The 24,222-nt window shown below is 47.3% G+C and overlaps 1 protein-coding gene and 1 long non-coding RNA gene across 14 annotated transcripts in view; one reads left to right on the top strand and one right to left on the bottom strand.

Annotated features, from left to right (window-relative positions):
- Vti1a (vesicle transport through interaction with t-SNAREs 1A) overlaps nt 1-24,222 on the bottom strand; it is a 305,634-nt gene that overhangs the window by 178,736 nt on the left and 102,676 nt on the right. The gene's annotated exons all lie outside the window — the stretch shown is intronic.
- Nucleotides 6,038-16,561, top strand: LOC134485255 (uncharacterized). Its single transcript, XR_010063305.1, has 2 exons — nt 6,038-6,996; nt 8,499-16,561. It is a non-coding gene; the product is annotated as an uncharacterized LOC134485255 (long non-coding RNA).

The following is a 24,222-nucleotide window of genomic DNA, read 5'->3' as shown; positions in this document are numbered from 1 at the left end:
GTGCCAACCCCACCTTTAGAGGTGAACACTGCCTTAAGACAGTTTCCAGGTCCAAACAGCTGATTGTCGGTGCTGGGACAGCAAAGGTGTCTCATCTCCTGGCAGCTGTTCCACAGAAAATGCTAATTACTGAGACTAAGGAGCAAGAATCTCTCCCGATCAACTAACACCCAGCAGTGTGAGGCAGCACGTAAGAATAACAAACAAGAGGGGTTGATGTTTCATTTTCCTGACCAAGAAAGGTCAGATACAGTGGGGCAGAATGCTGCATCTTACGAAAGTCATTATTTTAAATGCTGAGTTCCACTGAATAGAAGAGTTTTCAAATATTAAAATCTCTGTGGTAGGCTCTGACCTCAGAATAACAAGAAAATGGCAGGTACTCACTACTCACAGATAAAAATGACACTTACTGTAAGGCCATCTATAAAAGTTCTATTTCCCCTCATAAAACAAACAATTGTGTCAGTGCTCCGTATACCTGCCAGCACATGTACACGTACATGCATGTTGATTTCATGACTTAAATATAAAACAGAGTGAACACCTACAGTCTTAAAGCCCACAAAGCAGAGAGCTCCTCGCGTACCATTTTCCCTCAGCAAAGCATTTATTCAGCCTAGGAGAGTCCTGTAAGTATTCTATTTCCATACATGGCACTTTTCTTTGTACACACACACACACACACACACACACACACACACACACACACACACAGCCGACATGTATGTCTGTGTACTACATAGTATGCAGGGCCCATGGAGGCCAGAACAGGGCTTCAGACCTCTTTTAAATAGAGTTACAGATGGATGACGACCTCCGTGTGGGTACTGGGAATCAGACCTGGGTCCTCTGGAAGAGCAGCCCGTGCTTACAGCAGTCAGCCCTGAGTTATCGTCTTAGCTTCTCCTGGACTTACGAGAGGAAACTCATGTTTGCCTGGCATGTACAAGGCCCTGGTGTGATCTTCAGCACAGCCCAAAATCAAATATACATACACATACACAGGTGCATGTAAGCTAGTCTTGATTCCTAATGGTCACGTGTACGTGTACCATTGCAGAAAGTTGAGTACGTGCACACTGCAGAAAGGCTTGCTGGACATTGCTGCGGTAACCAGACTGTCTTACAGTCTACTACGTATATTCACACTGATGCAGGCCCTTTCCATACTGAATCGTACTTGGTCTCGCTAATAAAAGGTTCTACAGAAACAACGTGTCTTAAAGCAGCCTGACATACAGGAATTTGCCCAAATACTTCCTGAGAAGGAAACCCTTGCTAATGTCAGAGTCACTTGATCATCGCTGACAGCTATGTGGATGGGCTGTGGTGGGGACACACACACACTGGACAGTGTATGCTGAGCTGTGGGGAGAGGTCATTCAGGAAATATTCCCTGTAAAAGCATAAGGCCTGAGCACGGATCCCCAGAAGTCACGCTACGGGGTGCCTCTGTAACATCATCCTGGAGGCAGAGGTAGGTCGGTCCGAGAGCACGCTGGTCAGCCCGTCTGCTCACCAGCGGGCCTAGACAGGTGGTCTACCTAGCCAGTGAGCCTGACTCAGGAAGCAAAACTTCCAGACTGAGAAAAGTCCTCACTTAAAAAAAAGGTACTATGAGTAATGAAATGAGCAAAACCAAGATGAATATAAAACAACGAAATTGAGTAATGGTTTTTTAAACTGAGGAAAAATTTAGGCAACAGTTTCTTTTTCTTTCTTTTTTTTATTTAATACGTAATAATAATTCTTTGGTTTCCGGGTAAACATCCCCTTCCCCCCTCCCCTTCCTTATGGGTGTCCCCCTCCCAACCCTCCCCCCATTGCCGCCCTCCCCCCATAGTCTAGTTCACTGGGGGTTCAGTCTTAGCAGGACCCAGGGCTTCCCCTTCCACTGGTGCTCTTACTAGGCTATTCATTGCTACCTATGAGGTCAGAGTCCAGGGTCAGTCCATGTATAGTCTTTAGGTAGTGGCTTAGTCCCTGGAAGCTCTGCTTGCTTGGCATTGTTGTACATATGGGGTCTCGAGCCCCTTCAAGCTCTTCCAGTTCTTTCTCTGATTCCTTCAACAGGGGTCCTATTCTCAGGTCAGTGGTTTGCTGCTGGCATTCGCCTCTGTATTTGCTGTATTCTGGCTGTGTCTCTCAGGAGAGATCTATATCCGGCTCCTGTCGGTCTGCACTTCTTTGCTTCATCCATCTTGTCTAATTGGGTGGCTGTATATGTATGGGCCACATGTGGGGCAGGCTCTGAATGGGAGTTCCTTCAGTCTCTGTTTTAATCTTTGCCTCTCTCTTCCCTGCCAAGGGTATTCTTGTTCCCCTTTTAGAGAAGGAGTGAAGCATTCACATTTTGATCATCCGTCTTGAGTTTCATTTGTTCTAGGCATCTAGGGTAATTCAAGCATTTGGGCTAATAGCCACTTATCAATGAGTGCATACCATGTATGTCTTTCTGTGAGTGGGTTAGCTCACTCAGGATGATATTTTCCAGTTCCAACCATTTGCCTACGAATTTCATAAAGCCGTTGTTTTTGATAGCTGAGTAATATTCCATTGTGTAGATGTACCATATTTTCTGTATCCATTCCTCTGTTGAAGGGCATCTGGGTTCTTTCCAGCTTCTGGCTATTATAAATAAGGCTGCGATGAACATAGTGGAGCACGTGCCTTTTTTATATGTTGGGGCATCTTTTGGGTATATGCCCAAGAGAGGTATAGCTGGATCCTCAGGCAGTTCAATGTCCAATTTTCTGAGGAACCTCCAGACTGATTTCCAGAATGGTTGTATCAGTCTGCAATCCCACCAACAATGGAGGAGTGTTCCTTTCTCCGCATCCTCACCAGCATCTGCTGTCACCTGAGTTTTTGATCTTAGCCATTCTCACTGGTGTGAGGTGAAATCTCAGGGTTGTTTTGATTTGCATTTCCCTTATGACTAAAGATGTTGAACATTTCTTTAGGTGTTTCTCAGCCATTCGGCATTCCTCAGCTGTGAATTCTTTGTTTAGCTCTGAACCCCATTTTTTAATAGGGTTATTTGTCTCCCTGCGGTCTAACTTCTTGAGTTCTTTGTATATTTTGGATATAAGGCCTCTATCTGTTGTAGGATTGGTAAAGATCTTTTCCCAATCTGTTGGTTGCCGATTTGTCCTAACCACGGTGTCCTTTGCCTTACAGAAGCTTTGCAGTTTTATGAGATCCCATTTGTCGATTCTTGATCTTAGAGCATAAGCCATTGGTGTTTTGTTCAGGAAATTTTTTCCAGTGCCCATGTGTTCCAGATGCTTCCCTAGTTTTTCTTCTATAAGTTTAGGCAACAGTTTCTGCTGGAAAGTCAAACCAAACCATTCAGTTCTCTGTCACTCGATGACCAAAAGCAGCTCCACAGTGTCAGGACCAAAGGACCTTTGTGAGACAAGTGTTCCTCAGAACTTCCCTACTGGGGGAGGCGGGGATACTGGGGTGCCACTCAGAAGTTCCTGTCTAACCAGTGTCCAAATGCACTGGGGTCAAGCCTGCTTGGTTTCCAATTCAATACCTCAAGGTGCAGTCACTTGAGCGAGACTTTGCCCCAAGTTACACAGCAGCATGACAACAGAACGTTAGCAAAGTAAGCCATAATTAATTAGCAGAAGCCTGAAGAGAATGTAGCCAATGGATTAAAAACTGTTTAAATCTATTAACCAAAGAGACTTTGGACCTTAGATAATGGTGTACTGTTCTAACCATGAGGTTTACTTGAAGGGTCGACAGCTTTCTGTAGCAGGCCATCTGAATAATACTGTCAAGGAGTTCTATGCCACTAAACGATTTTTAAAATATTGATCCTCAATAAGTTTCCATAAATGTTTTTCTAAAAACCACGAAAAATCATCCAAATAAGTGTTTATAAAATTAACATAAATATTGATGTGAACTAGCCTGAACTCTAATGTTTACTGTTTGACATTTTGACCACAATTTCCCAGTGTAAGCATCTCTTATGAACACATGTGAGCTCTAGCTTCACAGACACTAACACTGAAAACACTAACCATAGTCTAGTGAGATGTCTCCGAAACCCATTAGTGCCAATATTTCTCCATTAAAACAACCAGAGTTTCACACTGACTTGAGGCCTTTTAGACTTATTAGCAGTATTTTAAGGTTTATATTTTAGACTTATCAGCAGTATTTTAAGGTTTATATGTCGAAGGAAACATTGCAGGCTGAAGGACAAACCTGGAGGACATTTGGTCTTCATCTGCCTTAATATTGTTAAGTTCTTACCATTTAAACCTTCAGTGACCTTAGCTCAAGTCTGCCAAACTTGCCTATCAGTTGTTCATTTTTAAAACAATGTCCAGGGTGGGAACTCTGCTGCCAAGGACCTGCCTCAGTAAAAGAGTTGGGAAAGGAGAATTCCTTTCCGAAATGAATAGCAGGTACTGGGCAGGACTGAAGTCAGAGACAACTGAGCTTGGCTCCACTCTTGATTAAGAAGGGAATACGCTAGTTACCGACTTGCTACTCTGCTTCGGGGCAGGGTTTCAGTTGATGTGACTGTGGTTCGAGGAGCCCACGCCCACACCTTCCTGCTCTTTCCACTCTGTTTTATAAACAGGTTTGTCTTATTTGTGTTTGTGTGCACATGAATGGGTGTGTACATGTATACGGAGTGCACAAAGGTCAAAGGGGGCATCTGATGTCCGGGACCTGGAGTTACAGGTGACTGTGTGCTGCGTGCCGTAAGTGGTAGGCACAGCACTCTTATTTATTGTTTTAAGAGACAGCAAGTGCCCTGTGCTACTCAGTCATCTTTCCAGCCCCAGGTCTTCTGTTCTCAACAGTCTTTCATCCAGGCATTCCGATGAACATGGTCCAGACCTCACCCATGGGTTTGCTATTGTTTTTTTTTTAACGTTATAAAAATGCAACTCCATTACCAGTATTTGAACGGAACTAGGACGGTGAGAGGTAGGAGTTATGGTCATTTGTGCTCTCTCAACTTGAAACCCAATTTCAGATATGTCCATTCAGTTTTCCAAAATCCTTCACAAAGTCACTGCTAAGGGAGAAAAAGGCATCATCTTCATCAGCTAAGTGACACCCAATGACACATGCCACTCTCTTACCTAAAACGCTTGCCAAACCAAATCCTTGCTCTGTGATAGAAGAAGAGGTGATTTCTTTTGCTTGTTGGCTTGAAGTGTCAAGGGTCATACTGCCTAATCAGGATCATGAACATGAACAGGAGAGACCTACTTCCTTGGATAAAGCATGGAGTAATTACAGATTGCATTTAAGAGAAAGAGCCCAATAAGTGTAAGATTCCCACATAGAGAATGGTATTTATATTTAGGAGAGTAAATGGTGGCCGGGTCAGGATGTTAGCCTAGGACCTTCTGAATGTCATCTCAACTGTTTAGACAGAGCAGACATGGTGACTACGCTTTGCTAACACTCAGAATTTACTGTCACCAGGCATTGTTGACTCTGGCATGTCTTTGGTTAGGATTTTCCTTTTGAAAACATTCTGAGCTATTCTATCTCTGTACCCTTGTTTCAGTGGTTTCCCTCCACCTTTCCTTAAGTCCATAAACCTAAATACTACTTAGTGTCCCAGGCCTGGGGTCAACCTCACCCCCTCTTCCTCCACTGACCCCTGGAGATGAGTGGTTCCTTTGACTCTAACTCTGCCAATACACTTTCACTAGTCAGGGTCTGCTAAGCAGTATGCATGCCAGCCCTGTGTTTACTGAGTCTTACCTACTTTACTAGAGCATATATGTGGGACATTTCCCTTCTGTACACACAAGTTTAGGAACTGGAGACATGGGGGAGAACAAAACAGATCTGTTCTCCTAGACATTATTTTTTGGTGGAAAAGAGAATGAATGAATGAATGAATGAATGAGCATAGGGTCAGAGAATGAGTAACAACTGCGGGGTCTAGAGACGTTGGAAAAGATGCTGCTTTAGCAGGACAGTCAGGAAAGAACTTGCTGAAGATGCCATCCTCGCACAATGGGAAGAGGCCATGTGTGTTCCTAGAAACAGAGCTTTCCCCATAGCAACACCACCTGGGACGAAGTCCTCCTGGGCATTTTCAAGGAACGGGTAAAGGAAGTGTTACAAATCATGGCCTTCTGGACAATGGAAGGTATGCCAATCAATAAGGAATCACTGTACAACTCAGAGCAGAAGGTAGTTGCTATGGCCTGTGTCCTCAAAGCCCCATGCTGGCTACTAATTAAGATGTAAGGACTGTACTGCAGGACACTCGTAGGGGAAGAGTGAACAACCAGGAGGCTGGTAGAGTAGCCCAAGGTAGAGTAAGAGTAATGGTCACTTGCCAATGTCCAATTTGAAGGACTTTCCCATGAGGATCATATTGTGTGAGAAATTCAAGGTGGCACCAAGGTGCTCTTGACCCCGCACTTGTTATTAATTCTCTGACCGTATGCTCATTCATTCATTCATTCATTCTCTTTTCCACCAAAAAAAATAATGTCCAGGAGAACAGATCTGTTTTGATCTGAGCAAGTCAATGGAAAATGTTATCATTAATGATGGTATCTGCACTGATACCAGCATCCAACTTTATACACTGAAAAAGAGGCCAGAACTGTGTTTTATAGCTCTGCCCCAGAGCAGCATAGCCATTTTCTTCTCCACAGCAGCTGTGGTTTCTTAGAAGAGACCCTCAAGGTAGGGCCTGTTGACCACTGATGTCTACTGATAGGAGGAGGGTGGGGAGTCACATGGGCCTGCTGACTACTGATATTCACTAACAGAAGGAGCAGGTGGGGGGGTTCCATAGAACCCCAGTTGAGGTTCTAGACACTCTTTCTGGAATCTCCTACTTCACATGAGTCTGCCTTAGTCATACATGAGCTCACTGGTTACTCAAGGTGGACTCTGGTGGAATTGCACTGGGATTTGTTGTGGGTGCGCTGGGTTGGGTGAGCAGGCCCGTTTGAGTCTCCGCAGGAAAGGACTCATGCAGCAGTAAGTAGAAGCTGGGTGTCAAGGTGTGGATGAGAATGTCCCCACTAGACTCAGATGTTTGAGCACTTAGTTCCCAGTTGGTAGAGGCTTGACTCCCTTGGAAGAAGTCTGTCACCAGAGGTGGCTCTCCCTGTTTGTGCTCTCGTCATCCACGTCTGTCCCCACTGCCATTGAGGACCTCATCCTCTGGAACTCTCCGGATGCTATGTTGCCTTGGTCATTGTGTTACGTCATAACAGGGAAATATCTAATATGGCAGGGAATACAAACTTGAGATTTATCAATTCAGCTGACTTACATACACATGGGCCTTGTGATGATAAAGTTAATTAGACTGCAGTCTTCCTGCATTTTCTGGCTCTCGGGGCCCTTTCCCTATCCAGTAAAGAATGACACAGCACCTTCAAATCTCTCTGCCCGAGCACCCTTCCACTGCCACCTGTCACCTTCTACTGACTGCACTCTTTCTTTAAGAACCCCTGTGATCACCCTGGGGCTACAGATAAAAGATACTGCAGGACAAACTCCACCTAAGTTCATCAACTTTTACAAAATCACTTTTTTTTCTTTTTTCTTTTTTTTCTTTTTCTTTTTCTTTTTCTCTTTTTTTCCTTTTTTTTCTTTTTCTTTTTTCTTTTTTTCGGAGCTGGGGACCGAACCCAGGGCCTTGCGCTCGCTAGGCAAGCACTCTACCGCTGAGCTAAATCCCCAACCCCCACAAAATCACTTTTTGCAGAATGGAGTTTATAGAGTTTAAGATGTGGCTGTCTCTGAGGGAGAGGCATTCGTGTTCTCTGTGGACCACACACCACTGTCAGAGACTTCGCCCTCAGATGTTTGCAATACTGCACTTGATGCCCAGAACTCTGGGGATGGCCAGCTCAGGACAGAAAGCCTGCTTTACTACACAGACTATCATGAGGGGAATAGTAGCACCTAACCCGCAGACAGGAACAGGAAGTATGCAGGGTAGTTTATTTAGGAATAGTTACAGGGCTGCCATCTCTTAGCCAGGCTTGAACATGGTGATGGTGATGGTGATGGTGGTGGTGGTGATGGTGATGATGGTGGTGGTGGTGGTGATGGTGATGGTGGTGATGGTGGTGATGGTGATGATGGTGGTGGTGGTGGTGGTGATGGTGATGGTGATGATGGTGGTGGTGGTGATGATGGTGGTGGGATGGTGGTGGCGGTGATGGTGGTGGAATGGTGGTGATGGTGATGATGGTCGTGGTGGTGATGGTGATGATGGTGGTGATGGTGATGATGGTGGTGGTGGTGATGGTAGTAGAATGGTGGTGATGGTTATGATGGTGGTGATGGTGGTGAAGATGGTGAAGGTGGTGATGTTGATGATGGTGGTGGTAGGGATGGTGGTGGGGATGTGATGATGATGGTGATAATGATTACTGTTAGCATTTTCCTTTTGTGAGACAGGGTCTTGCTATTATCTTAGGCTGGCCTTGAACTTGCAATTTCCCTAATCAGATGCTGTATTCCAGGGGTACACCATGCCGAGCTTGCTGGGACCTGCAGCACTGAAGGGCTTCCAGCAGAGCCTTGTGCAGGGCTGGCTACTCACCCACTTGGTATTCACCACAACATGCTTCATCTCAACCCCAACAGCTCACTTAGAGGCCCCACGTACACAGCCCTAGGTCCTCAAGGACAATCTTCTCTAAGCTCTGCTGAAACTGAGGGAAAGTAAGCTAGTCTGGCCCACCTGCACCGCATCCATTCGGCACACACAAGGCATAGCAGCTGGTGACCTCCCCGTTCAGGCGCCCTCTTGGCACAAGCTGCTCCTTCTGGCCTGTTTCCCTCCAGCATTCCAGCTGAACAGCTCTCCAAATCCTACTCCATTAACTGCTTCCCACTTTAGGCCTTTCCAGCCAACCAAAATTGTGGCTTTCCACAGAGGCCCTGGCCTCTTACCTCTCACAAACTCCTTGTTCATCAGAGAAGTTTGTGGACCCTGTAAACACAGTCAAAGATTAAATGGTCTTTCCTGCAGAGGTGAATGGGACTGAGTGAAGGAAGGAGTGGAGCAGCTCTTACTGCCAGCTCACTTCCGGGATCACAGATGCACATGGAGAGGAGACTCAATTTCTCCCCTTTAAAAATAAAATCATAGCTAGACGAGGTGGTGTACACCAGTAATACTAGCACTTTGGGGCTGAGGCAGGAGGATCATGAGTTGGGGCACAAAGCAAGACCTATCATGAACAAAGAAACAATCCTGTCACAACGGCAACCAGGTAAGCCAAAACATACATGAACACACAGCCAGGCTCACACATGAGCACACATGGGACCCTCTGGTGTCTAGGACGTCAGTTATGAGTTGGGTTAGCTAAAAGAAGGAACTCCATGTAGCAGCTAATGGTGGCAGCAGTAACAGAGACGGGCTTTGTGAAGTTGTGGATCTTTGATGTCTCCTACATTATGAGCTGCTATCAAAGCAGAAATGGCCTAATGAAGGAGACCTGGAAGGGGAGGCTTTCCCCGGGATTGTTGTCTTCCTTGCAAACGGTTTTTAAAGGTCACTTTAAAAATAGCTCCTAGAGCCACAAAAGCCTGTAAATATTTAAATAACACACTTCGGTTTATTTTTACATGGTGTTGTGAATGCACATCACAAAATCCTTCACAGAAATGTCAGCCAAAGGCTAGAGTCGGCAGAAGGATGGGAGGAGAGCAATAACCCAGAAGAGGGTGGGAGACTTTCCGGTCGTGGTACAGTCTGCCTGCTGGAGCGAGAAGGCCACCACGCACCTCAGGAGAGAGACCTATCAGGAAGACAGCACCAATGAAGCTTCGAGAATTTACTGAAGCTATGTCCCCAGAAAGGCTCCTAGACCTTCAGCGTGACGCTGAAAACGACAGTGTGAAGAGAACTCTGGAGAAAATGACTGCTTTGCAGTGCCTCCTAAGTTGAGCCCTCACAAGTCCAGATTTGCAGCTCATGTTTACACACAGCCTGAGAGAGGAGCCCCAAGTTTCCCAAGATGATAGCAAGTGGAAAGTCTACTCTCAGATGGGTCTGATTCTCAAACTTCAAGCTCACTTCAAAGAGAAAGAGTTCAATAGGAAACATTTAATAAATATCACGGAATTAAAAGGGAACTGTAAGCATGTTTCTCATCATACTCGGGGTGCAGGGGCTTCCTGAGTACAAGTTCCAAGGGAAATCCATGTGAAGATTTAACTGCATTAAACTGAAAACCCAACAAGAGAAGCAGACAAAGCTCCCGACACAGCTCAAGGAGGTCCCCTGTGAAGATGACTTGCAACGCTGCAACGCAGTAACTGAGCAGAATTCCTCAGGAAACCAAGAAGAAAAGCAAATCCCTCAATAGAAAAGATAGCTCACAGGAAATAAAGGAATCATGACAACTAATAAGCATAGAGGATGTCATAAAAATCCAAAGTCTGCTTTTCTCAGTGAGAGGAGAGATTCAGGGAGGACACGGAACCTGTAAAGTGTTCGGGCTCTTTGGCTCCTGAGTTCTACTTTACAGGATTTATCATGGAGAGAAGATCAGGACTCTAGTAATGGGACAGAAGGTTAAACAACTCACAACGATCTGCGTTTGTAGCCACAATCAACACATCACTGGACCTTCTTCAGAGATGCTTCTCTTTGCGGTAGAAGGTGATTAAGGTGTGGAGGTGCCGAGAGTAAGAGGCTGAAGATGCTCAACCGGAAATGGAACACAGAGCAGGCAGCTGCTCTTCCCAAGGCTCAGGGCTCATGGCAGAAGAGGGAGCAGAGGGCCTGGGAGAGCCGCACAGCAGAGCAGATGCACAGGCACACTCAGGTCACGGTAACGGCAAACTCAAGGCCACTGCAAGCCCAAGCCGCCAACCCCAGCAAGAAGGGAAGTGGCATTAAGTATCACAATGGAACCATGGGTGACTGTTAGCTTCTGGAAGAAAGAGAGCCGGTTTTCTGGGTAAATGTAGCCCCTGGTAACTTGGCCACACTTCAGCACATCATGCACCCAAGAATGTTGGAGCATAACACATCGGTGTTGGATTAAAACTAGAAAACAGACAGAAGTTAGGTGCGCAAAGAAGGGACTATGATAAAAACATCTGTGAAATTTTCAGAAAGAAAGGGAGGGAGGGAGGGCAGACGGAGAGAGAGAGGAAAGAAATCAGATTTAATTACTAAGAGACAACCAGACCCTCTTTACAAGGAACCACATCTGCACTGCCCTAGTATCCTTAACACAAAAGTTAGGAAGACCTGGGACATGGCCCAATGAATGAAGTGCTTTTTCTGCAAGCCTGAAGACCAGAGTTCAGATCTCTAACACATACCTAGGTGCCTAGTGGGCTCCGGAGCCTGTCTGTCATCTCAAGGCTCAAGAAGCAGAGACAAGAGTCAAGCTAGGGCGCGCCAGGGCCCTTGGTGAACCCTGCCTCAGGATATAAAGCCAAGAAAGACTGAAGAAGACACTAATACTGTTCTCAACCTCTGGCCTCCACTTGGATGGCCTATGCTTAAGTGAACATGACCCCTACACACACACACTCACATACACAGCAAAACAACAACAATAACAAGACAAACCTTAGAAACAAAATGTACACTACTGGGAAATATAACCTGTTGAATAAATGAATACCAGATTCTGTGAGTAGACTGTCGCAAACACCCAGAAGATGCTCCTTCCAATCTTTTTAAACCTCTCCAAAGTAGGGGATGCAAGATCTTGTCACAGCTGTCTATCTCAGACCACTAATTGTGACAATACACTGAGATGCTAAAGCGGTGCTTCTCAGACTTTACCAGCACCTCAGGCTTCTGGGAAGATGCCTAATGGCCCATCCTTGGAGGCTCAGATGCAGCTGGACCACACACTGCTCACTTGAAGCCCTCTTCATGGACTCTAATGTTGCATCAGATGTAAAGCCGCTGGTCTGGATCAGCTCCTGCCGGGCCATGTAATTTAACTTCCCATTGCGTCCTTTGGGGGGTAGAAGCAGTGCTCCTTATCACATCCTGTGCTCGGTTACGGAGCTCACTGTCTGAGTTCACAAAGACCGTGTAATGCAGATGAGCGTACACACTTAAACAGCACCCAGTCATTAAGGGTTTCTCACCCCGAAAATGCTAAATCTATAGAAAGGAAGAGAGCTACAGCAGCGCCTCGAGGGAAATACAGCTGCAGACCATACAAGCTAGTCCAGGCTTTTGTAAAAGAAACTCATTCTTTTCTGGCTTAACATTTGTGTGGAATGATGACGTTCACATCAAGGTCCAAGACTATAATGTTACACTGCAGGTTTACACTCCTATTCTAGCATCTTCTAGCTGTCTCACCTTCAGCACCTTACCAAAATCTCAGTGGGCCCCTTGCTATAAATGGGGAAAATGATAACATTGGCCCTGGGACTGGGTGAGGAGCTAAACCCTGGTACAGTGAATCCAGTGCTATTACTTTAGATACATCAAGTGCTTTTATAAAGATGTATTTCTCTTTCCCCATTAAGAAGATACAAGTTTTGGCCTGAGGAGATGGTTCAGTTAAGTAAAATGCTTACCTTGTATGAATGAGGACCTATTTTTGATGCCTAGAGCCTACAAACAAACAAACAAACAAACAAACAAACACAAGACAAAATAAAAAATCCAGAAGGATCCCTGGGGCTCAATGTCCAAACAGATGTGCCTCTTCAGCAAGCTTCTAGTCCCAGTGAGAAGTCCAGTTTCAAGAAACAAGATGGATGCTTCCTGGAGTGGCTTATAAACCACTCCACACTGTGCACCTCTATACACACACACATGCACACACAGGATCACATACATATGCACATATATACATGCACATGCACACATACAAACATACACACACATGCACACACATGAACATGTACACACACGTGCACACACAGGAACACTCATATGCACATATATACACACACATGCACACACTCAAACATATATACATGCACACACATATTCACACACACACACACACACACACACACACACACACACACACACACACACACACACGTCCCAAGTAGGTTTCACTTCTGTAGAGATAACCCATTCCTAGATACTGCGTAAGTCAAACAGCTCTACTGGAGGCCAGGTTTCGCCTTCTCCTTTGCTTTAAGCACTGAGAACAGGAATCCGGGAGGAACAAAAAGCTGACAGTCACAGCGTGGTTTATGGAGAGGAGCACAGACGCCAGCAAATTAAGTAAGCACTTCCATTTGTGCCCGAAACAGAATCGTGCAAATGAGTCAAGGTGCTGGGCAGGGCAAGAATGCTGGAAGGGCCTGGAAGCAGCAGCAATGTGACTAAGCCTGTCTGGGGTTTATCCTACCACTGACATCACAGCACACTGCAGTCCTGCTGGGGACCGCCTGCGTGGGGACATGGCCTTGAAGCGCTGAGGAAGCTCACCTTCCTGCATCCTTTTCTCTGAGACTGACTTACTACTTGCAGGTCTAAGATTCAGGAGAGAAGCCCCACCTCAAAGCCCACTCAGAGCAAGACAGTATCATCATGCTTCATTTAGTAAAGGGGCATTGTGGTTCTTTTCAAAGGGAAGCTCATGGAGCTCCAAGCTGAACAGCCAACCCTTCCTTCCAAAGAGCTCCCAAAGAGCTCCGGCCCTCACCAAGTAACTCCTGATACTGAGCAAGTAGTCTGTCCTGTCCACCTGACTGTGAGGGGGCCCACTAAGGCTCACACACACGTTAGGACTGAAGACTTCTCTTCACAAGGGAAAGACCTTAACGAGAAGGTCTAAGTGCAACGACTTAGGATGAGCTAGAAAAGCTCTATCGTATTGGATTCTTGCTTCAAGCTCCTAGTCTTTTCTTCCCTATCTCTTCACTTGCCCTTTATTTTCTTTTTCATAGGCTGACTTCCACATGGAGATATGGAACAATAGGGAGACACTACACAATGCCTTCAAATGCCATCAAGACCCCCCAGTACACATTTCCTCAACTTCTCGCTCCTTCCTGACTACAGCTGTTGTGGTTGCTAACTTCATAACTGCACAGAGGAGCTCCGGAGTCCCATTTTGCTAAACCTAATAATGCACAAACGAATGGCAGCCTCTTCTCTCCACTGGGAGAGGGAGAGAGGCCGAGGAGGAGCTTCCTCCTGAAGCAGTGTGGTGAGAAACATCCTACTCTTGCCTTTGCGGCCCTGGGATTCCAGCTGTGTCATTTGGAACCTAATTGTGAGTGGACCTTTAGGTGACCATCTATGTCTTCTGCAATAGTCGGTTTGACGTGATTTGGGGAGTCTTGGCCACACCTGTGCTTGCCTCAAGCTTTTGGGCTCTGCCCAGGCCTATTAATGTGCAGCAGGCAGGGCTACAGTCCTTCCTCTCGCTGCTTGTTCTGAAGCCTTCACCGGTCACTTTGTGTTTATTTTTTATCCTGGTTTCCACCTCGGCTCTTGGTCTGATATTTAACACTGTCCTCGCATATTATTGTGTTTGAGGGTTTCAGCTGCACATATGTGCATGCACCATGTTCGTGTTTGGTTCCCATGGAGGTTCGATGAAGGCACAGGCAACTGGAGTTAGGGAAGCTTGTGAATGACAATGTGGGTGCTTGGAATTGAACTCAGGTCCTCTCAAAAGCAGTAAGCACTCCTAACCACTGAGCCACCGTTCCAGTCCACGTTATAAGCTCCTACAGGGCAGAGAATATAGAGATTGCAGGTCTTTAATGTTTCCATGGACAAAGGTAAGGGCATACTAAGTCTTAAACTTGTTAGATGAATTTTTGGAAAACAGTGTTTAATCAGAATATTTATAGAAACTTAAGTATGTTACAAATACACCACAAATAGAAAAATAATAATTTCCCTCAAATATTATTTCAGCATTTTTTACAACAACGGATTTTTACTGCTTTGAAAAGGAATAAGTGTTCCACAAATAGTGTCAGAGCGCATTAAAACACAGAGCGCCACTCTGCTTCCCACAGTAGCACCCAAGAACGTCACAGACAAACACAGAGAGAGAATGTTACCCCAAACGGCCACGTACAAACAAGCTAAGGTTATGGATGTGGAGTTGGAGCTTAAAGGTCAATGTCTGTGAAAGAATAAGATGTTTGCACCTAAAACCACGGGCCATTTTTAGCCAACACAAATCAGCAGTGGTTGCCTGGACCTAAGTGCTGTAGTAGCAGGATGTGTGAAGTGGGGTGCCAGAGGTGAGGGACTGGGAGCCTGTGGCTCCGAGCTGCAGAGCTCGACTTTGGCTACTGTCTGGACTTCTGTCAGCTGAGCTGCCTCTAAGGTGCGACTCAAGCAGCAGGAGGGGTGGGGAGCCAAGGAAGGAGTAAAGGCCAACAAGGTGTGAGGAAGCTGGTGTCCAAGACTGAGGAGGAAGTGAGCCTTAGCTTCTGGGATTAGGGATTAGGATCTCAAAATGAGCCTTTACTTTATTTGGTGGAAAAACTCATTAAGTCTCCATTAGAGTTCAGTTTCATTTGGAGCCAGACAGAAAAATAACAATGCTTACTGGCTCTTATTAAGTTTAACTAATCATTTAAAAAGAAAAACCTTCAAATTTCCCACCAGTAAGTATTTACAGGCCCTATTAGTGGTCCTTAGAAATTAATCAAATTATTTTTAGGTTTTTCTGTTTGAGTTTTGTTTTTAAGATTTTTTTCTTTAATTTTAAAATGAAATGAGTTCACAGCTATAACAGGAAAGACCTGGAATACGCATGGGACTGGGAGAGTGCATCACTGGATGGCTTCTGAGTGCAAAAAAGAATGTTGCCACAAAACAGGTGTTGCACCATCTGAATGCTGGAAACAAGAACACATAATTTTGAAGGGGAAAAAAGTATCTACACTTGGCTAGAAAGAGCAAAGTTGTGTTAAAAATAGCTTCTTGTAATATTTTGGTCGGTTTCTGGTGTTCCTGCGTGTGTGTGTGGGGGGGTTTTTTTTAGCAATCAACATAATTATGCAGTGCAACAGGGTAGTGTTTATGCACATTCCCATTTATACAGTGTGCACAAACAGGGCTGATGGACACATGGGGCTGTGGCCACCTCCTTGACCTCTGCCTCCCAGGAAGCCCATGTGCAGTCTTCAGGCTGGAGTACTGACCTCCAGTTCAGCTCTGTCTGTGCCCAGGGCCCAGTGCTCACTCTGTAAGGAATACAGTCTGAGCCTCAGAAAACTGTTTCCATGAAGGAAGTCAACATGCTAATGGTTACACACACACACACACACACACACACACACACACACTCTCTCTCTCTCTCTCTCTCTCTCACACACACACACACACATTCTCTCTCACACACACACACATTCTCTCTCTCTCTCTTTCTCTCTCTTTCTCTCACACACACACTCTGTCTCTCTGTCTCTTTCCCTTTGTCTGTCTGTCTCTCTTCCCATTCCCTCCCCCACTCTCTCCATGTGCTCATGGCTGGCCATTCTCTCTCTCTCTCTCTCTCTCTCTCTCTCTCTCTCTCTCTCTCTCTTTCTCTCACACACACACAGACACACACACACACACACACACACACACACACACACACACACACACACACACTGTAATCCTAATAAGACATGACAGCATATATAAAACCCTACATCGTTCCCTGTGACTCGGTTTGTAAACTGTGGGGTCTCTTCTGGGAAGTGGAGGAGGCCATTTCCACCTGTAGGAATATCCCAGCTTGCCAAACCATTGCATTTACGGAGATGGTTCTAAATGCCAACTTTACACAAAAGTGACCAAAGTGTCTCCTTTTTTAAAATCTGTGAAGAGAGCTCAGATGCCAAACTGGCACAGGGAAGCACCAATGCAGTGCAGCTCAGTTCGGCCCACGCAGACGGCACAGGGAAGCACCAATGCAGTGCAGCTCAGTTCGGCCCACGCAGACGGCACAGGGAAGCACCAATGCAGTGCAGCTCAGTTCGGCCCACGCAGACGGCACAGGGAAGCACCAATGCAGTGCAGCTCAGTTCGGCCCACGCAGACGGCACAGGGAAGCACCAATGCAGTGCAGCTCAGTTCGGCCCACGCAGACGGCACAGGGAAGCACCAATGCAGTGCAGCTCAGTTCGGCCCACGCAGACGGCGCAGGGAAGCACCAATGCAGTGCAGCTCAGTTCGGCCCACGCAGACGGCACAGGGAAGCACCAATGCAGTGCAGCTCAGTTCGGCCCACGCAGACGGCACAGGGAAGCACCAATGCAGTGCAGCTCAGTTCGGCCCACGCAGACGGCACAGGGAAGCACCAATGCAGTGCAGCTCAGTTCGGCCCACGCAGACGGCACAGGGAAGCACCCAGCTGCAGTGCAGCTCAGTTCGGCCCACGCAGACGGCACAGGGAAGCACCAATGCAGTGCAGCTCAGTTCGGCCCACGCAGACGGCGCAGGGAAGCACCAATGCAGTGCAGCTCAGTTCGGCCCACGCAGACGGCGCAGGGAAGCACCAATGCAGTGCAGCTCAGTTCGGCCCACGCAGACGGCACAGGGAAGCACCAATGCAGTGCAGCTCAGTTCGGCCCACGCAGACGGCACAGGGAAGCACCAATGCAGTGCAGCTCAGTTCGGCCCACGCAGACGGCACAGGGAAGCACCCAGCTGCAGTGCAGCTCAGTTCGGCCCACGCAGACGGCGCAGGGAAGCACCAATGCAGTGCAGCTCAGTTCGGCCCACACAGACGGCACAGGGAAGCACCCAGCTGCAGTGCAGCTCAGTTCGGCCCACGCAGACGGCGCAGGGAAGCACCAATGCAGTGCAGCTCAGTTCGGCCCACGCAGACGGCACAGGGAAGCACCCAGCTGCAGTGCAGCTCAGTTCGGCCCACGCAGACGGCACAGGGAAGCACCAATGCAGTGCAGCTCAGTTCGGCCCACGCAGACGGCACAGGGAAGCACCCAGCTGCAGTGCAGCACAGTTCGGCCCACGCAGACGGCACAGGGAAGCACCCAGCTGCAGTGCAGCTCAGTTCGGCCCACGCAGACGGCACAGGGAAGCACCAATGCAGTGCAGCTCAGTTCGGCCCACGCAGACGGCACAGGGAAGCACCCAGCTGCAGTGCAGCTCAGTTCGGCCCACGCAGACGGCACAGGGAAGCACCAATGCAGTGCAGCTCAGTTCGGCCCACGCAGACGGCACAGGGAAGCACCAATGCAGTGCAGCTCAGTTCGGCCCACGCAGACGGCACAGGGAAGCACCAATGCAGTGCAGCTCAGTTCGGCCCACGCAGACGGCACAGGGAAGCACCCAGCTGCAGTGCAGCTCAGTTCGGCCCACGCAGACGGCACAGGGAAGCACCAATGCAGTGCAGCTCAGTTCGGCCCACGCAGACGGCACAGGGAAGCACCCAGCTGCAGTGCAGCTCAGTTCGGCCCACGCAGACGGCACAGGGAAGCACCAATGCAGTGCAGCTCAGTTCGGCCCACGCAGACGGCACAGGGAAGCACCAATGCAGTGCAGCTCAGTTCGGCCCACGCAGACGGCACAGGGAAGCACCAATGCAGTGCAGCTCAGTTCGGCCCAAGCAGATGGTGGTTTGACTTTCACACGTGCTCCGCGGCTGGCGTCCTCGTCAGCAGTGTGTCTGTTCCAATGGGCTGATGGCCAGAGTCCTGTTCCTGTGACTCAGGGCAGCTACGCACCTCGCCCATTCACACAGAGGACTTTGGCAGCACCACTTACACAAGCTATGAGATGTGAATCAGCATTCTGTGGCGCCGTTTTCCTGTGTGTCCCCTGTGTTAGACTGGCCTGGCTCCAGCAAGGTTACATAAGCTATAAGCTATACAAGCTGGCCCACCACTGAGGAAGAGAACCGCCGAGCAGTCCCTTTCAGGAATACGACTGGTAGGCTGGAATGCAGACACCAGCCTGTGATAGCATTCTAGAACATCTGAATATTTTGGATAATTCTGCTTTCAAAATTAATCCAATGTAAATACATCATGGTCACTTTGTTTCAAAACTCTATAGAATTAAATGTACTGTACAATTAAATGCACAGACATTTCTTTCTATGTATAACCTCAATTATAGAAAATCCTCTCTATAAATGTATGGTGTGAAGTTGTCAGTTCAACTTGCTGGACATGAGCTACAGACACACACCCCCGTCCCCACCCACTGAAAGGGCCAGTGGCTCTGCCACAGCCCACGGGTCAATGCAGAAGTGCGAGGGAGAAACGCTTGGCCGTAAGACGTCAGCCCACAGCCTGGGCAGCTCATCCTACTGTCAGTCACGCTGAGTTGTAGGGAAGAATGGAGGGGAGCAAGCCGGCCCAGGCAAGGGAGCTGCTGTCACATACACGAACAGGCCCCTACTTCCCAGGCAAGGCAGACCTGGTGAGGGAGCAGTGTTTGGGGCCATGCTGACATTCTCCCAGAAGTGAGCATAGAGTGCATGTTACCTTGGGAATGAAAGTCATTTTGGTGAGCTTGGTCTTTTCTTTTCCTATCATATTCCTCCGCACTCATATTGCTCAGTCATAACCTGGGAAATAGCTTGACTTCTTAAGCAAAGTGGGGACTCTATCCCTCATGAGTTCTCACTATCAGGCTCTGCCACCCACTGTCAGCTGCTCCAGTTAATCCTCCGTTACAGTCCTGGACACTGGGATAGGGCTTTGGTAGCAGCAGCAAAGTCACCTATGATAATAGTAATAATGGTGAGGGGATGCTGAGCAAGCAGGACCAATAAAGTCAAGGACACATGTGTCCCTGTCTCTTCTGAGTCTGTGCTAAGCTAGATGTTCTTCAATGCGCTGTGGACTGTAGGCGAGCGGTCTGTCCACACCTCAGTGCCTCAGCTTCCCTGAAAGCTCAATGTGAACTCTGACACGGTGTGCTTTAGAGATGGGAGAAGACAGGAGTGTGGTATATGTGACTGACACAGTGTGCTTTACAAATGGTAGAGGACAGGAGTGCGGTATATGTGACTGACACAGTGTGCTTTACAAATGGTAGAGGACAGGAGTGCGGTATATGTGACTGACACGGTGTGCTTTACAAATGGTAGAGGACAGGAAGACAAGAGTACAGTATATGTGACTGCCATATGGCAGGTAACTTTGGGTATTCTGAAAGGGAAAAAGTAACTTATTTGGCAGCAAGAAAAAGCCCTGCCAGTGTGCATCCATACAAGTCGCCTGTCACTTTAAGGGCCGAAATAGGAAAACCTGTACCAGTTCTGTATTCCGTTCCTTCTTTTCAACTCATTCTAAGTTGCCCCCTGGGAGTTCGCCCTGCACCAAAAGTCTCTTTCAGTCCACAGCTAACTCTGTCTATTAAGCTTGCCCACCCTGCTCTGCCGTAACACTGCCTCCTTTGTACTTGCTTGGTGAACTGACCAGCCACACAGTACAATGGCCACAATGACTAAATTACACTGCCTGTCACCGCCTTTTGTGTCACACCTCTGACAGGTGCCATTACCGTGATAGGCAAATTGTAATAATCCATTCACAGTACCCACAGCCTTAATAATGTATTTTTTTATTTTACATAATCTGTGTGAATGCCACAAGGCATCTGAATAGTTAGTAAACACACAGGCCTGAAAGACTGAGCCACATGGAATGCGGCCGCCAACAAAGGAGCCCAGGACAGCAGACCTGAATGCAGCCACGTTCCTCATAACGCGGATATACTTACAAATACATCCAGGGGAGAAATGGCCTCCAGACTTCAGAGTTTTCTAAAACAAACTTATGGACCAGAGAGAGTAAAAAACAGGGTATTACCAGTCTGAAATGGGTATCTGTGTTAAAACTACACACTTACGGCAGGCAGGTGAGTAGAGCCTTACCAATCCTCTGAGGATGGCAGGCACCTGGGGTGAGCCCTGCTCCCATCCATCCCACTGTGGCTTCCCCTCAGCCTTTACCTCAGGTCACTGCTCGAGCTCTCCCACTTGCCTGAGCTACTAGACTAGTCTTCCATCTTCTGTAGTGTCTAACTAACTAACTAACTAACTACTAACTAACTAACTACTGCAACTGGCTTCTTATTTGTTGGCTTCCACGACGGGACAAGGCCCAGTCACTTCCACATCCTCTGTCACCTCTTTCAAACACCTCTGCCTCCAGAATGCTCAGCAGCTCTCTTTCCCATCGCCGTTCTCGTTCAGAGCTTACTCACCCTGCTGAGTGCAAGCGTGCTCCACCAACCAGCACTGCATCTGACTGTGAGTGGGGTGGGAGCCACTGTCATCCCTTGACCACTTTGTTCAACATAACCTTGGACAGTGACGAGTTACCCCTCCCCCGCCCCTCGGCTCTCCTTACTACATAGAAATTGGCTGCCGATTCATTTATGGCGCAATGCTTTCCTGATACTTTTAATTCTAAACATGCAAGATCTCTTCCAGCTCGCTTAGAGAAATCTCATCTTTGCGCATGGATGAAAGGGGAAATACGAGCAAAAGTAAGCAAGCTGAGTTTCCAGGAAAGCGCTCACATCAGTTGTCTACACTTTTGAACTCCTGTTTTCCATCAGTGTCCCCGGGTGCTCAACCACACTGCTCACACTCTGACAAGCATTCACCACTAGTGTTCAGGCATCCAGTCTGTCAGATGCCAGTAGGTGAAACGCACCTTAATTTCAGAAATGTTAAACTGTGAAAAGGCACACATTTCACAACCATAGGATGTAATAAATCTGCATTTATTTATTGGGTACTTAATACTATATCCACCACACCAAACTCAATATTTTAGGGACATTGTTTAAATATCATAGTTTTAAAAATAATATATAAGATGGTGTAAGTCATGAATTCAAGAAGGTGATGTGCTTTAGTAATGAGGTTACACATAGAGGAGAGCAGAGAGCTTGCCCCTTACCATAAGCACAGAGGAAAGGAAGTGATCTGCAAGCAGAGGAAGGGTCAGCCAATAGGAACTGAAGCTGCCAGCATCTCGGCCTCGGGCTATATAGCAAGCTCTTCAACTGTGGGAAGTATGTACTGTCTCAGCCTCCCTGTCCGTTCTTTGTCAGAGCTACCCAAGCTGAGGCATATTCCATACAGACCTTCCCTCACAGCACCCACAGCATGTGCTGTATGACCTTCCCTCACAGCACCCACAGCATGTGCTGTATGACCTTCCCTCACAGCACCCACAGCATGTGCTGTGTAGACCTTCCCTCACAGCACCCACAGCATGTGCTGTATGACCTTCCCTCACAGCACCCACAGCACCCACGGCATGTGCTGTATGACCTTCCCTCACAGCACCCACAGCATGTGCTGTGTAGACCTTCCCTCACAGCACCCACAGCATGTGCTGTGTAGACCTTCCCTCACAGCACCCACAGCACCCACAGCATGTGCTGTATGACCTTCCCTCACAGCACCCACAGCACCCACAGCATGTGCTATATGACCTTCCCTCACAGCACCCACAGCATGTGCTGTATGACCTTCCCTCACAGCACCCACAGCATGTGCTGTGTAGACCTTCCCTCACAGCACCCACAGCATGTGCTGTGTAGACCTTCCCTCACAGCACCCACAGCACCCACAGCATGTGCTGTATGACCTTCCCTCACAGCACCCACAGCATGTGCTGTGTAGACCTTCCCTCACAGCACCCACAGCATGTGCTGTGTAGACCTTCCCTCACAGCACCCACAGCATGTGCTGTATGACCTTCCCTCACAGCACCCACAGCACCCACAGCATGTGCTGTATGACCTTCCCTCACAGCACCCACAGCATGTGCTGTATGACCTTCCCTCACAGCACCCACAGCACCCACAGCATGTTGTCTCTCAGTAAATTCTCAGCATCCATCTTATCTCGCTAGAAAACACATGCTGTTCAATTAGAGCTAAGAGTTCTAAATCCATACATCACTAACATGAACTATATACTCTGACCTTGAAGACAGATTATAAAAATGAATTTAGAAACTGAAACTGGCATCGTTTAGAGAGTATGTTATTAGAGCACATTAGCACAGTTAGAAAGAATAAATGCTACTGTAGGAAAATTTTACCTCTATTATTATGTGCACGATAGGATTTGTGATATAAAATATATTTGTATACTATGGACCATTACTTAACGGTTTTGATAAGTACACAACACAACTTCTTTGTCTGTCAGTCCCAGGGACAGACATCATCAGGTGAGAGAAAGCGAAGAGACTCTTGAGCAGTGAACTCCCAAGAGCAAAATCAGTCACTCATTTTACAGATATTCATGTGGTCCTTGTGACCAGCACCAAGAGCGAGCGACGTGGTGGTTAGTGAAGCACAAGGTCTCTGGCTGGGGAAGCTGCTGAAGAAGAATGTGACGTAAGAGTCTGTATCTTCTGCTGCTACTGACTGCATGAGCAAACATGGATGGGTCACATGATACCCAGCCTCTACTATGTCCTCTGTGGGGATGACATGGCTGAAGTAAACCATTTCAAAGAGAAAATACAGACAGCGAGCTCCAGTAGTAAGGACTATCATTTAGCTGCTCCAAGAAATTCAACCAGTCTTCTACCAGTCATGGGAAATGCACCTAGCATCTGTCTCTCCCCCGGAGAATTTATGTAATTAGGTCAGGACGCTGAAGCTTTATCTGACCCAAAGCAACTATTAGAAAAGATTGATTGATTGATTGATTGATTGACTGGATGAATGTATATAGGTACTTATTTTGCCTCATGAACAGATATATGTACCATATGCATGTCTGGTCGGTGTGATGGGTCTCCTAGAACTCGAGCTGTGAGTTGCCATGTGGGTTCTGGGAAGACACTGAACCCAGATCCTCTAGGGGAGCAGACAGTGAGCTATCTTTCCAGTCCCCAGCCCCAAATGCTATTCTTAGTTCCAACTTGTTTATGGGATTCTATGTTCTGCCAGGTATTAAGTGTGGTACTTGCATTTGACAAATTCTATCCATCACTTAGCATGATAGGCGCTTTAACAATGACAATGTAGGCGAAGTCTTATTGAACTAATATCACTGATGAGGAAAAAGGAACATTGAGAAAGGCTAAGTGACTGCTCCAAAGCCGCATAGCTCTCGATGACAAATGGAGAGAGAGAAGCCCAGCTCTGACTCAACCCCTAGCCTTCGTTAGGCAGCTGACCACTATCGGCTGAACCAGGGAAGAGTGACCAAGATTGCTGTGGCTTTCGGGTGGCTCTGATGCCAGGAGAATATTTAAAAACAAGAACACAGCAATTACACTGAGGAAGTGGCTCGCCCGACTGCTGAGCTCGCA

Source organism: Rattus norvegicus, chromosome 1 (genome assembly GCF_036323735.1).
Source record: "Rattus norvegicus strain BN/NHsdMcwi chromosome 1, GRCr8, whole genome shotgun sequence".
Lineage (NCBI taxonomy): Eukaryota > Metazoa > Chordata > Mammalia > Rodentia > Muridae > Rattus > Rattus norvegicus.
This window is presented reverse-complemented; position numbering and strand designations above follow the sequence as displayed.